The following is a 15431-nucleotide window of genomic DNA, read 5'->3' as shown; positions in this document are numbered from 1 at the left end:
ATAAATTCCCCAGGTGTAGACTTCAGACAACATCTGTTGACTTAATTAGAGTGAATGCTTCAAGGATGAATTCTTTTCCTAAACTCCGTTGTCTTTTTCGACAGATGATACAACTGAAACAATAGGTGGGGAGCAGCTGTGTGATGGTCTGAGTGTTGACTTGCATTTGACAAAACTCTGACTACAGAGTGAAGCCATTAGAGATGTTGTCAGTGAGATTGATGATGCTATGCATTTTGAAATTGTCCTTGACAAATTATATGAAATGTATAATTCTTCTCCAAAGACACATCATAAGTTGTTGCAAAATGCAGCATATAAAATACCCCTTTTCAGGGGCAAGGATTTTATTGGTTCAGTGAGGCACATCCAGATTGAATTAAGACAGGTCTTTGAAACAATTTCACTGAAATGTGTCATTATAAACAGTTTAAGGAGTCAAGTACAAAGAGAAGCATGATTGAGCTGACAGAAAGCTGTTTAAATAATATCATGAACTTTTCCTTTTGTTAGATTTACCCATTTTATATGGGGTAGGGACTTAGTGTGTTGGAGAAAGGTGGCCTTGCCGAAATATTTCCCCAGGCTTATAACAAGACCATGGATAATAAACCCAAATCCAGTGACAGTCCAAGGAAGAGACTTGAGCTTCTTAAACTGGAGTGTTTTTGCTCCATGCATAGGAAGAAACCAGAGAAACATCTGCCTAAGTAGATTGGGCAAGATCTTCATCCCCTGGTAACTGATAATTTAAAATATTATTTTATATTAAAACAAGTATAATATGAAGTACAGTTTTTATTGTTCTATGTTTTTTTAAAGAGAGAGAAAGAGAGAGAGAGAAAATATCTTTTTTGTAGATGGATACAACACAATGCCTTTATTTATTTATTTTTTTAATGTGGTGCTGAGAATCGAACCTGGATCCTGCCCACGCTAGGTGAGCGCTCTACCACTAAGCCACAATCCCAGTCCTCTACTATGTTTTTAAGATGAAGAATAAAATTCAGAGCAATCTGTGTTTGCATTGCTTAGCTACTCCTCTAGTTACTGGTAGGGATCTACCTGCCTTCAACTTAAGGATACTAATCTAATCATGGTAGACCACAAAGTAGGTATCAGGGTGTGGTGCTAGGCTGGATCAGCAGAAGCACACACTTAGAAATTTTGGAGCAATTCCGGAGTCCAAGGCTGAAATTCATGTAAGGTTGAATAAATATGTCAGGTCTTTTTTTATTCCTTCCCTGTCTTCTTTGTTCCCATAGAACCAAGGCAGAGAATGACTGAGTTTCAGAGTTCAGAGGAATATTTTTAGAACCACCAAGTCCAATTGTATTATATAAAAAATTCCACAGGAGTCTTAAGAAGTGAGTGTCAAGTGTCTTCTGGACTGCTTTCAATGACAGGAAACTCATCACTTTGTCAGGAAGCTCTTTCTACCTTCTAAGAAAGGGAGTTGTGAGGAAATGTGCACTCGGTATGAACCGTGGTTTCTAAAGTCCCATTGTAAGAAGGAAAGTCATCCTTAGAAACTTAGCAATTCTTACTGCTCTTTTCTTAAACGTTAGTAGATATTCTTGATTTTAAAGTGACCAGGAAACTGGTTTGGTACAACTCTATGAAGGAAGTCCAAATTCAAGCCAGGGAGGAAAGAGCAAATGACTTCACAGTGAGTTGTGAAATCTAACCCAGAGGGGAAATATGCAAAGCTAGTGACCTCCCAAGACAGGGACAGGAAGTTCTTACTCCACTTTCAGATCACAGGACTTGTTTACTGAAGAATATTTCCTCCTTTCTTGCTTATCTTCCCTTTCCAGGTTCCAGAATTTGCAGGTGGCCCAGATATACCATTAGGTCAGGGAGAAACAATTTAAAAATCCATTTTTCTACTCAACCAGATCAAAGAAGCTATAATAAAGATCACAATGGAACATATTATCCATTTGACTCCCTGGAAGGAAGAATGAAAAATACAGGAAAAATAAAAGGCAAATACCTTTGGATATTATCTCGACCACATCCTTTCCTAAATAAATGTCTTATGTCCTAACAAACAAAATGTACTTTTTCATAAATGCTACTTCTGCCAGCTCCTGTACACCCAGCCTCTATCTCCCATCTCCTCAGCATTTGAGGAGTAGGATCATCTTCCCCAGTCTCCCTAAGGCTTAGGTAGGTGAGCCAAACATGGCAAACTTTTCTCCTTACCATCTGTCACAATGGCAAAAGACGCGACTTATGCAGTCAAGGGGGAGAAATAAAGAATGTCCACGTGCTTCTGCCTTTGTCAATGCTGTCTTCACTCAGATCACTCAATACAATTTCACTCTTCAGGTTCTTAATCAAGAAAATGATAATCCTTATTGCTAGGCACTGCCATAGGCAGAATCAATTCACAGCAAACAATTCTAGATTAATTAATTCACAGCAAACCATTCTAGATTAATTTCTAAGCACTGCAAACACACTTAATCATGACAGGCTCATGGCAGACAATCCCTAAGTCAAGTGTCAAATCAAAAGTCTCAAGCCTTAGGCTTTAAGTCCCAGTAGATTCACACTCACTCAGCCTGCGGTGATCAGATCAGGAACCAAAGCAGGCTTCTCCTGAGGTGGATTTGACAGCTGGCTAAGTAGGTGGTCATGGGGAGAAGTCCTTTTTTTCACCAAAGTCAAGAGGCTGCTGTAGAGTTTGAGAGCAGTGAGAACAACGCAGGGGATCAGGCAGATGAGAAGAGCTGGGATGTCAGTCCAGGTCCTCATCAGGCTCTCAGGCTTGTGTGCGTCAGTGTCAGCGGGCTGAATGTCTGTTCATTTGCCCCATCATTTATACTCAATTTGGGGGCTTCTGACCACCCTTTCAATCCCTATAAGCTGCCACCGAGTCTCTCAGTGACATCATTTACCCTGGGGTTAAAGCATTTGGTCTGGTGAGTCCCACCCTGATTTTCTTGCCTTTCCCCCTTATCCGGAAGAGGACAACCTGTCAGAGACTTCACTCTAAGTTTGTCAGGGTGGGGAGAAGTGACTTGGTTGTGCCTGAGAGCCATACTGGAGGGCTCTGTTAGGCGTGCCTGGTGAGACTGCAGGTTTCACACTGGAGTTTTAAAATGGAGTTGCTTAGGCTCCGGCCTAAGGCCATCCGCACACCATTGCATGCTAGTGCGGGCATGGGTGAGTTGGTGATGGAGGGGAGCCATGTGACCCCACTTTTGAGATTCTTCTCCCTAACAGCACATAGAATAGGGTCACAGGCTCAGGAAGCCCTGAGGCAGGCTGTGCTTAATTCTTGTGGATCCTGAAAAACTTGAGTGTTGAGCAGCTGATTTTGGCAAGCAGCCTCGTCAGATTGGTCAGGGAAGGGAGCTGGCTCCACAACCCAAGTGGCTTCTTCCTCCTCAGAATAGCCGTCTCCCTCCAGCTCAACTTTGTCTCTGTGACAAGGAAGAATGGCAGTAAGTGAAGAAAGAAGATTCGCCCTTCTCTGTTTGGCACCCTACCAAAGGCACCCTGAGTCCCTGTAGCTTTCCCCTGGGTTCTTTGAAAAATTCATGGGAGCAAATTCTTGATTGACTGCTATTCCTGTACTATATTCCTCTTGTCCAGACCACCCCATTTCCTCAAAGTCTTACAACAATTTAAAGACTTCTAGATTCAAAGAAAATTTATCCATGTTCTCCGCGATCTCTTATGTCTCATGAAATAAAATGCATGTTTAATACTCAGTTAACCCACTGCTAAGTTCAAAGGGGCCAGGCATCAGAAGACTAAATGTTGTAGTTCAGATATTTGGTTATTATTGGTCTTTATTAGCATATAAGAAGGATATTTTTAAGTGATAGCACTCAATTGCCAGATAATTCACACCAACACTTTAAAGGCAGAAAAATATGATTTACAGTTAAAACTAAAGGGAGGGAAAGATGAAAAAAAAATCTTACACAAATATACCCCGACCTCCTCTTCCAAAGCTTCTACATTAATTTAAATACTGCTGTGAGAACTATCAATTTCAGACTTTCTTTTTATTCATGTTCTTTCTAGATATACACAAAAATAGAGTGTATTTTGACATATTATGGATACAGAGAGCATATCTCATTCTAATTAGGATCCCATTCTTGTGGCTGTAGTTAATGTGGAGATTCACTGTGGTGTGCTCATATATGAACATAGGAAGGCTGTGTCTAATTCATTCCACTATCTTTCCTATCCCTATACCTCTTCCATTCCCTTTATTTCCCTTTGTCTAATACACTAAACCTTAACTCTTCTGCCAGCCCTTGTTGTGTGTTATCATCCACAAACCAGAGAGAACATTCAGCCTTTGGTTTGGAGGGATTGGTTTGTTTAACTTAGCATGATAGTCTCCAGTTCCCTCCACTTACCAGCAAATGCCATAATTTAATTTTTATTTATGGTGGAGTAAATATTCCATTGTTTATGTATACCACATTTTCTTTATCCATTCATCTGTTGAAAGGCACTAGGTTGATTCCATGGCTTAGCTATTATGAATTGTGCTGCTATAAACAATGATGTACCTATATCACTGTAGTATGATGATTTTAACTCCTTTGGACATATACCAAGTATAACCAGGTCAAATGGTGATTCCATTCCTGGTTTTATTGATGAAACTCCATTCTGCTTTCCAGAGTGGTTGTATCAATTTGCAGTCCTACCAGCAATGTATGAGTATAGGCTTCTCCCCACATCCTTGCCAACATTTATTGTTACTTGTGTTATTGATAATTGCCATTATGACTGGGGTGAAATGGCATTTCAATGTAGTTTTAATTTGTATTTTTCTAATTGTTGAACATAATTTTTTCATGTATTTGAGGATCATTTGTATTTCTTCTTCTATGAAGTGCCTGTTTATTGATTGGGTTATTTGTTTTTTTGGTGTTAAGTTTTTTTTTTTTTTTTTTTTTAGTACTTCATATATCCTGGAGATTAATGATCTTTCGGAGGTTCAGGTGGCAAAGATTTTCTCCCATTCTGTAGGCTCTCTCTCTTCAACTCTTGATTATTTTCTTTGCTGTGACAGTTTTTAGTTTGATGCCATCTCATTTATTGATTCTTGATTTTATTTGTTGCACTTTAAAACTCTTGTTAAAGAAGTCAGTTCTTAAGCTGACATGATGGAGAGTGGGGCTTACATTTTGTTTTCGTAGGCACAGGGTCTCTGATCTAATTCCTAGGTCCTTTATCCACTTTGAGTTAAATCTTGTGCATGCTGAGACATAGGGGTTCAATTTCTTTTTGCTACATATGATTTTTCAGTTTTTCCAGCACAACTTGTTGAAGAGGCTATCTTTTCTTCAATGTATGTTTATGGCACCTATGTCTAGGATGAAATAACTGTATTTATGTGGGCTTGTTCCTATATCTTCTATTCTGTTCCATTGGTCTCCATGTCTGTTTTGGTGCCAATAACATGCTGTTTTTGCTACTATAATCCTGTAGTATAATTTGAGGTCTGGTATTGTGATGCCTCCTACTTCACTTTTCTCACTAAGTATTGCTTTGGCTATTTTGTACCTCTTATTTTTCCAAATGAATTCCATGACTAATTTTTCTATATCTATAAAGAATATTTTTGGAATTTTAATAGGAATTACATTACATCTATATATTGCTTTAGGTAGTTGGCCATTTTGACAATATTAATTCTACTTATCCAAGGACATAGGGGATCTTTCCATCTTCTAAGGTCTTCTTCAATTTCTTTCTTTAGTATTCTGTTGTTTTCATTATAGAGATCTTTAACCTCCTTTTCTAGATTCATTTTATTTTATTTTTTGAGGCTATTGTGAATGGGACAGTTTTCCTAATTTCTTTTTCAGTTTATTTATCATTAGTGTGTAGGAATTCAATTAATTTATGGGTATTAATTTTATATGCTGCTACTTTGCTGAGTTCGTGTATGAGTTCTAGAAGATTTCTGGTGGAATTTTTTGGGTCTTCTAAATATATAGTCATGTTTTTGGCAAATAGTGACAGTTTGAACTCTTCTTTTCCTATTTGTGTCCCTTTAATTTCTCTTTTTCTTTCTTTCTTTCTCTTTGTCTAATTGCTCTGGCAGGAGTTGCAAAGACTATCTTTTTAATATGTTTGGTGCACTATCTTTTTAATATTTTTTTGTATGTGATTTTACAATATTTTATTAAGAAATGTTGAGATGGGCATCGTGGCTCATGCCTATGATCCCAGCAGTGCAGGAGGCTGAGGCAGGAGGATTGTGAGTTTAAAGCAAGACTCAGCAAATTAGTGAGGCCCTAAGTATCTCAATGGGACCCTGTATATAAATAAAATACAAAAAAGGTCTGGGGATGTGACTCAGTGGTTAAGTGTGCCTGGATTCATTCCCTGGTACCAAAAAAAAAAATTTGCATCTATGTTCATCAGAGATATTTGCCTGAAGTTTTTTCCTTGAGGTATCTTTGTCTAATTTTAATATCAGGGTTATACTATGTTCATAGAATGAGTTTGGAAGGGTTCCTTCCTTTTCTCTTTCATGGAATAACTTGAGGAAAGTTGATGTTAGTTCTTCTCTAAAAGTCCAGGAGAACTAAGCTGAGAATCCATCTGGTTCTGGGCTTTTCTTGGCTGGTAGGATTTGATGGCATCTTCAATATCCTTGCTTGACCCTGATCTGTTCAAATTTTCTGTGTGCTCCTGATTAAATTTGCCTAGGTCATATGTCTCTGAAAATTTGTCAATATCTTTAAGATTTTTCTATTTGATTGTATAAATTATCAAAATGGTTTCTGGTTATTTTCTGTATTTCAATAGTGTCCATGGTGATATTTCTTTTTTCATCATAAATTTTGGTAATTTGAGTTTTCTCTTTCTCCTTGATAGATTGGCTAAGAGTTTATCAATTTTATTCATATTATCAAACAACCATCTTTTTCTTTCACTAATTTTTTAATTGCTTTTTTAAAAATTTGTTTCAATTTCATTGATTTGGGCTCTGATTTTAATTATTTCCTGTCTTATACTGCTTTTGGTGTTGATTTGTTCTTTTCTTAGGGTCTTGAGATATAAAGTTAGATAATTTATTTGGTAACATTCAATTTCTTTAGTGAATGAACTAAATACAATGAAGTTTTCTCTTAAAACCACCTTCACAATGTCCCAGAGATTTTGATATATTGCATCATTATTCTCATTTACCTTTAAGTATTTTCACCTCTGATTTCTTCTGCTATCTATTGGTCATTTAATAGTGTATTATTTAGTCTCCAGGAGTTAGAGGGCTTCTATTTTTTATTTTATTATAATATTCTAATTTTATTCAATTATGATCTTATAGAATGCAAGTATTATCTGTTTTTTTTTTTTTTGTATTTGCTAGGAGTTGCTTTGTGGCCTAAAATATGGTCTATTTTAGAAAATAATCCATGTACTACTGAGAAAAAAGTGCATTCAGTCATTGATGAATGCAATATTCTATATATGTGCTAAGACTAAATTATTAATTACATTGTTTAGATCTATAACTTCTTTATTTAGTTTTTGTTTGGAGGATCTATCCAGTGGCGAGAGAGGCATGTTAAAGTCCCCAGAATAATTGTGTTTTGACCTACTTGATTCTTGAAATTGAGAAGGGTTTATTAGATGTACATAGATGCTCCATAATTTGGGGCGTATTTACAATTTTTATGTCTTGCTGATGTATAATTCCCTTAAGCAGTATGAAGTGACCTTCTTTGTTCCTTCTTATTAACTTTGTCTTAAAGGCTACTTTACCTTATATGCAGATAGGAACCCCTGCATGTTTATGATATCCATGTGAATGATATGTTTTTTTCCTCATCCTTCAGTCTGAGGATGTCTTTGTCTATGAGGTGAGTCTTTTGGAGACATTGCTGAGAGCCATAGCCAAGTAGGAATGACGCTTGGCAATTTCCTTGTCAGCCTACCCCATGCTGCTTAGAGGGAGGACTCTCCATTGTGGAAATGGGCTTGCCTTGGACCCAGGTCATTTGCAGTGACATTGCATGAATGTTTGAGAAAGGTGACCCTGCTCAAGGACCAGGGCGGATCTGGGTTTAGGGCGGTTCCCGGTTTAAGGTGGATCCTGCTGGGAATAGGGCGTATCCTGCTGCCTCAGGCACCCACTCCTTGAGTTCCCGTTGAGTTCTCAGGGATTCAGAGAGTATTTTGGTATGCAGAGCCCAGTGGAGTTGTGGATTTTCCCATAACGCAAGACATGATATTGTTGGGTCCTGTTTTTTAATCCAATCTGCCAGTCTAAGTCTTTTGATTGATCAATTTAAGCCATTTACATATAAATGTTATTATTGAGAAAAGATATTTATTCCTTATCATTTTTATTTTTATTTTTTGGCTTTTAGTTTGAATTAGTTTCTCCTTTGATTAACTATTCTTTCAGGGTAGCTCCTCCCTTTACTGGTTTGTAGTTTTATTTTTCATTTCTAATGCATGAAATATTTTATTGAATATGTTTTGTAGGGCAGGATTTCTGTTGTTAATTCTTTTAACTTTTATCATGGAAAGTCTTTATTTCATCATCAATTCTGAAGCTTAATTTTCTTTCAGAGCTTGGTATATATTATTCCAAAACCTCCTAGCTTTGAGGGTCTGTGCTGAGAAATCAGCTGAGATTTGGATTAGTTAACCTCTAAATGTAACATGACATTTTTCTATAACAGTCTTTAAAATTGTATCCTTTTCCCATATGTTAGGCATTTTCATAACAATGTGCCTTGGTATGGGCCTATTGTAGTTTTGTATAATTTGAGTACTGTTAGCTTCCTGTATTTAATTTTTATACTTCATTTTTAAGGTTTGGGAAATTTTCTGATATTATTTCATTGAAAAGTTTGTGTATTCCTTTGGTTTGTGTCTCCACACCTTCATCTATCATGAAAAATCTTATATTTGCTCTTTTCATGTTATCCCATATTTCTTGAAAGTTCTGTTCATGGTCTCTTAACATATTTTTCCCATGGCCAACTTTATTTTTAAGATTATATATTTTGTCTTGGTTGCCCTAAAGTCCATCTTCCAAGTGGTCTAGTCCATTAGTGATGCTTTTCGTTGAATTTTAAACTTGGTTTATTGATTCTTTGATTTTTTTCAGAATATCTGTTTATTAAATTAATCTTTAATAAATAATAAGCTTACTAAACTTCCTGTATTTTCTCTGTGATTTCACTCCTTACATCTTCCTTTACCTCACAGATCAGTTTAGTTATAAAGTTTTGAAATGCCTTCTCTGACATTTCTTCTACTGTCGTGTCAATGGATTCTGTTATTAAAGTATTTTGGTTCATTTGGTAGAGTCTGTTTCCTTCTTTTTTCATGTTGTTTGTGTGTCTACCCATCTAACAGTATGCATCTGAAGCAGTAGAGTTTCTGCCCTGTGGACTTGTAGTGTCCCTGAAAATTACCAATACCTCACTGGTTAGGGGGACATAAATAATAAAAACTAAGGCAAACAATTTACAGCATTTAGCCAAATAGTTCAATAAATAGTTCAACCAAATAGTTCCTGCTGTGATAAATTCTCACAATAACCAGAAATGATATGATCAGTTATTGTCCACAATATAAACAGTAAGTTTGCAAATGTTTTACAATTTCTAAGGTGAAAGGGAGAAAACAGAAGAGATGTAGGATGATGATTATGAGGGAGGAGGAGAGAAAATAGAAGTGAAAAATTAAATGAAGATTGAAAGAGAGAAAATAAATTTTGGATATTAGCAAAAGAGAAAGAGAATCAAAGGAAACAGATAAGTGTGAGACAAATATATTAAAAATATTAAAAAAATAAAAGAATACCAAACAAAACCAAAATAACTAATCAAGCATCCTAGCCCTCTAAAGATTGAGCCATTAAAAATACCTGCCTGCAAAAAAATGCTAGAAATGAGAAAAAAAGAGACAAATATGTACACGAATAAGTATTCATGAACCATTCAGCTCACAATTAAACAAAGAAAAGAAAAAGTTTTTGATGAAAAGTTAAAGAATTATTTCCTTTGGAGTTCAAAAAATTCAAATCTTCCCTTCTCAGCAGTGTTAGATGGGATGGGCGGGAGTGTCTGCTCCGCCCTCAGGGTGGGGTTGCTGAAGTGTGAGGGGAGATCCCGAAGGCAGAGCTCCTGGAGGCAGGGTTTAGGCCTAGGAAGGTTCCAGGTTCTTCCTTGAATGGTGAATTTTCTGAAGATTTAAAATCAGCACACCTTCAGGGCCCAGCAGTTGCCAGTCCATGCTGGGAGACTGCACCCAGGAATCTCCTCTGGGTTCTACTTGTGCAGAACAGGAGTCAATCTTTGTCCTCTCTGTCACCTGCAGACCCTGTGTTTGCTAGTCTCTTGGATTCAGTCTCCAAAGTCGGTCACTCCCCACTCCTGCCCTTTTGAATTCTCATCTGGTGCATCTCTCCCAGCTGATCCTGGGGGCCACTAGCCTCAAGGGGAAGGGCAGAGTGGGGTGGGGTTTTCCATGACCTGTATTCCCCTGGGTAAATCCCTCTCAGTGTCTGATTTTCTCCTGGTCACTTGGGCATGCTCTGTGTCATGCAGTGTGGGTTTGCCAGGCCTGTATTCTGGGCCCAGCAAGGTTTTGACAGGAATCAGCTCCCATGGCTGCTGGCCCCTGTGGTATGGTTAAAAAATGGCTCCTTCCTATATCCTCTGCTAGCTACCAGGAAAGATGTGGTCACTTTCTCACACAAGGATAGATGCAGCAAACCTTTCAGGTTAGCTCAGCAGTGTCTTTGATCTCTGATTTCTCCAAACCCAGATGTGCCACAGGCCTCCTAAAAATGTGGGTTCCTTTAATTCCCTTGTTCCTCCACTTTGCTCATGGGGGACCGCTGCAGTTGATGGTGGTGGCAGTGATGGTCGCACAAGGCATTTCTACCTTATTTTATTATATCTAAACTCCTGAGTCCTCAATCTGCTCTGAATATTGTGTATTAATTCCTAGTAAATTCCCCCGCCACCCCCCCCATCGCTTTTTTTTTAACCTCTTGCAGAAAAGCTGCCTGTCTCCTTTCTTGGTTTCCTGCCATAGAGCAGCCAGGAAAGTGACCTTCCCTATTCTGGTATCTTGACTCCCTTCTCAATTATAAACTTCCTTAACCAAAACCACTTGTAAAGTATAGTGAAGTTACCTCAAGGGAGGAGGATAAAGTTTACAACATTTCCTCTAATACTAAAAAGAACGTTAAAGACATTAAAAAAAAAAAACAAACCACAGTGATTCTAGAATTACCATGAATTTTAATGAGTCAACTGCACATGTAACTTTAAAATTTTCTAGGACATTATTTCAAAGTGATTAAAACATTTCATTCAATTAAGCAATTAATTCTTCTCTCTTATCAAGGGAAGGACTTCTGAAAAGATTTTATTTGTATTTTATAATTTCTTTTAATTATACTCACCACTCTAGTATACCATCACCACCCCCCCACTTAATGCCATATTAACTGAAAATCTATTAAAAAGAAAAATAAAAGAAAAAGGAAACGGTGTGTATAAAAGCCATCCATATTTGGGAATCCACAGTTTGACTCAGTTTCTACTCATTAGTCCCTAAAGTGAAAGTTTGTTGTGAATGTGCCCCATTCTGGCAATGTGCATGAAGTCCTCAGTCAAAACCTTTCTCATTAGAGAAAACTAGGAGGGAAATAATTCTCCTTATACAATAGCAGAGGAAACCCTTCTGACTTAAACCTTTTAAAATATGGCTGGACAACCAAGGATCAGGAGGAATGTCAAAAATACAGCCGCATTAGAGAGAATTTTAAAAACTTACTCGAAAAAGTAGACATAATGATCTGAGCTATAGACTGCTTAAATATAATGAGTTCAATCATTTTAACAGCGGAATAAAGTAAGTACTGTTTTATTCCACTTTACAGATTTAGGAATTAAGTCACAGTCTTCCTTGTCCCCACACCTTTGCTCAAAACCAGGCCCAGAACTGTGGATCAGGGAACAACATCTCCAGGGAATGAGACCTTTTCCCAAGACTCATTGCCAGCATATGCCCAGGTCTGCTTTGTCCAAGCAGCCTAGATTCTCTTCGAGGAAAGATGGCACCCTCATGTTGAGCACAGCACAGAAGGGCTGTTTTAGAACTTCAGGTGGCATTCGATCTTTCCAACCTCAAAACTAGAAGTGTGACAGCTGGTAATATTATGAAAGCAAAGTTCATGTATACATTAGAAATGATTAAGAATCAAGTTATCAAACCGTCATGTCTACAACTAAGAAGAAAACCCCTTCAAAATACATAATGATATAAAAAGATGTTAGCATATACTCCTGATTTTTTAAAGAACTCTAAGAAATGATGGAAGCCACTGAAAATTCAATATACACTTTAGAGGAAGAATAGAGGGTGATATGTGAAAAGCTTAATAAAGGTTCTCCTTTCCTCCCCCTCAAGAAAGACTGATAATGAGTCAAGAGTTGTATCTAGAAAAATTGACACATGGGTTTTGGAACACCTGGAAACAAGAGTTCAGAGAAATGCCAAGCCAAGCTCCTGTATACAGAGGACTACCAAGAAAATGGCAGTTTGAAAACTTCCTTCAGCAAACAGGATGGTGTCCAGAACTGGATAATTATGATCACCAGAACTTTGTAAAACTGAGAAGCAAACATAAAGAAGGCCAGTTCATATGGTAGAAGTTTTGGAACACTATCCTAGAAAAGCACAGGATAAAGTACAACAGTATGAGAATCAGAATCAAAACTTCTGACTCTAGAAGAAAGAGAAAAAATTAAAAACAACAAAAAGAAGAAAATTTTCAAGTTACAGACACATGTAACTATGCTCCATCATAATAAGCAGAAATATGACCAAAAGAAAAAATTAAAGAAAGAAAGACAAATGAGCAGTTTAGGCTTTGAAAAAAAAAACAGAAAAGGACATATAGTATTTTCTCCTTATCCAATGTTTCACTTTCCAGGGCTTCAGTTATGTGCAGTCAATTGTAGCCCAAAATTATTAAATGAAAAATCCCAGAAATAAGCAATTGAATAATGGAAATCTCAAGCCTACTCCATGCGACCCTGGATGTGAATCACCACTATTCATCATATCCACACTGTATGTTCTACCTTCTCATTAGTCCTCGATAACCATCTCAGTTATTAGGTCAACAGTATTGGTATCAGGGTGCTTGTGTTGATGCAACCTTTATTTTACTTAATAATATTTCAAAAGTGAAAAAGTAGTAGATGATAATTTGGCTTTGACCAAAAAAAAAAAAAAAAAAAGCTACAAAATGCTCCTTTGAGTGAAAAGGTGAATGTTCTTGACTGAATATGTAAAGAAAAAAGACCTAACTTACTTTAAAAACTTATTAAAATGAGATATTTTGAATAAGAGAAACTACCTTTATATAACTTTTATTGTAGCATATATTTATAACTATTTTATTTTATTATTAGTTGTTAAAATCTTACTATACTTGATTTATAAATTAAACTCTATCATATGTATTAGGAGGAAACATAGTATCTATGGAGTTCACTACTGTAAGCCAATGAAATATGTTTACATTTAAAAGTAAAGGAAGAGAAAGAAAAAGCATCAGAAAGAGCATGAATGTCAATTCAAAATGAAATTACCATCAGAAAATTATACCCAGAATAAAAAAGAACTGAATTTTTGAGGCCTGAAAAGGAGATAAAAACCGGAAAAGTAAATGAAAAACTGCTGTGGATGAAATTTCCAGGTTTCAACAAAGAAGTTTACATATACTGGAATTGAAAATTTGAGATAGATAGGCAAAGAAAGATGAAAGGCAGAATAATAAATGAGACTGGCAAAAAATCAAAAGACCAAAGACTACATTAGCAGACATGCCTCTAGGCTCTACCGAAGGTTGGTAGATGTGGGGATAGAAAGGATATTAGAATGATACTGGAAATCGAGCCAGGAAGTTCTGGGCCACTTCTGCACAACCCACCCAGGGCTGTTCTAACCTGAAGACAAAAACATAAACAGTAAGAAATAATAAACTTGGTATTTAGTTAATGAGAATGCAAGCATTTTCAATTATTCTGGGAGTCATAGTGACTAACCATGTTCTTTAAATATCACTAATATAGTCACATTGATTTTAATTGTATTGTTATTTGAACTGACATTTCCATGCTTGTTTTAGTATTTCCTGTTTGTACTAAGAGAGTTTTTAATGTATATGTTATTTCTTACTGATATAAAACCTATTTAAATTTAAAGGTTTGTTCTACATACCTTTAAAGATTTTTATAACTTAACATGAATGCATAACCAAGGATAAGGAGGAATGTGAATGATATAGATGAATTAAAGAGAATTTTAAAAACTGACTTGAAAAAGTAGATATAATGATCTGAGTCATAAACTGTTTACATATAATGAGTTCAATCATTATAACAGCCTAATAAACAATAATTTTGTCACATTATAAAAAACTGAGGCAGACTGATATTTTTAATAGCAGTTCAATGCACAATAGCTAAACTATGGAACCAACTTAGGTGTCCTCCAATAGATGAATGGATAAAGAGAATGTGATATATATATATATATATATATATATATATATATTCATTCAATGGAATATTACTCAGCTTTAAAGAAGAATGAAATTATGGCATTTGCCAGTAAATGGATGGAGTTGGAGAATATCATGCTAAGCAAAATAAGCCAATCCCCCAAACCAAGGATGAATGTTTTCTCTAATATTCAGATGCTAATTCACAATAAGAGGGGTGGGGCACTAGAAAAGAATTAAGTTAACTTAGATTAAGTAGAGGGAAGTAAAGGGAGGGATGGGGAGGGGATGTGGGGATAGGAAAGATAGTAGAATGATACAGCCATTATGTAACTGCATGACCAATGTGATTGTACAACATGTACACTCAGAAAAATGAGAAATTACATCCCATCTATGTGTGATATATCAAATTGAATAAATGCAGTCTACTGTCATGTATAACTAATTAAAACAAATTTAATTTTTTTTAACAATTGCAACTCATAGACCTTAGAGGTAAGTTAAAGTAACAAAAAACGTGGAGATTTTTCGGTTATAAATTTGGTAAATTTAAGAAATTAATATTATTATTACATTTTTTGTGTAATAACTAAATTGTATATGTGTGAAGCAAAAAAAGGAAGAGAGGGAAAAGAAAGGAAGGAAAGAGGGAAGGAGGGGTAAAGCAAAAAGCAAGCCTAAATTAAAATCAAAACAAGAAGGCGGGTGGAGAGGGAGAGAGAGATGAAGAAACAAGAAAAGAAGCTGTTAAAGTGGAAAAATATATTTTTATTCTACCTATGGCTGGAAATCCTGTAACCAAAAGACAGATTAGCAAGAGAAAGCATGCAATTTTATTTCCTATACATTTCATGAAAAAAGGAAGAACCAAACAAGCAGTTAC

The sequence above is a fragment of the Ictidomys tridecemlineatus genome, chromosome 8 (genome assembly GCF_052094955.1).
Source record: "Ictidomys tridecemlineatus isolate mIctTri1 chromosome 8, mIctTri1.hap1, whole genome shotgun sequence".
Classification (NCBI taxonomy): domain Eukaryota; kingdom Metazoa; phylum Chordata; class Mammalia; order Rodentia; family Sciuridae; genus Ictidomys; species Ictidomys tridecemlineatus.
Note: the sequence above shows the minus strand (reverse complement) of the source record.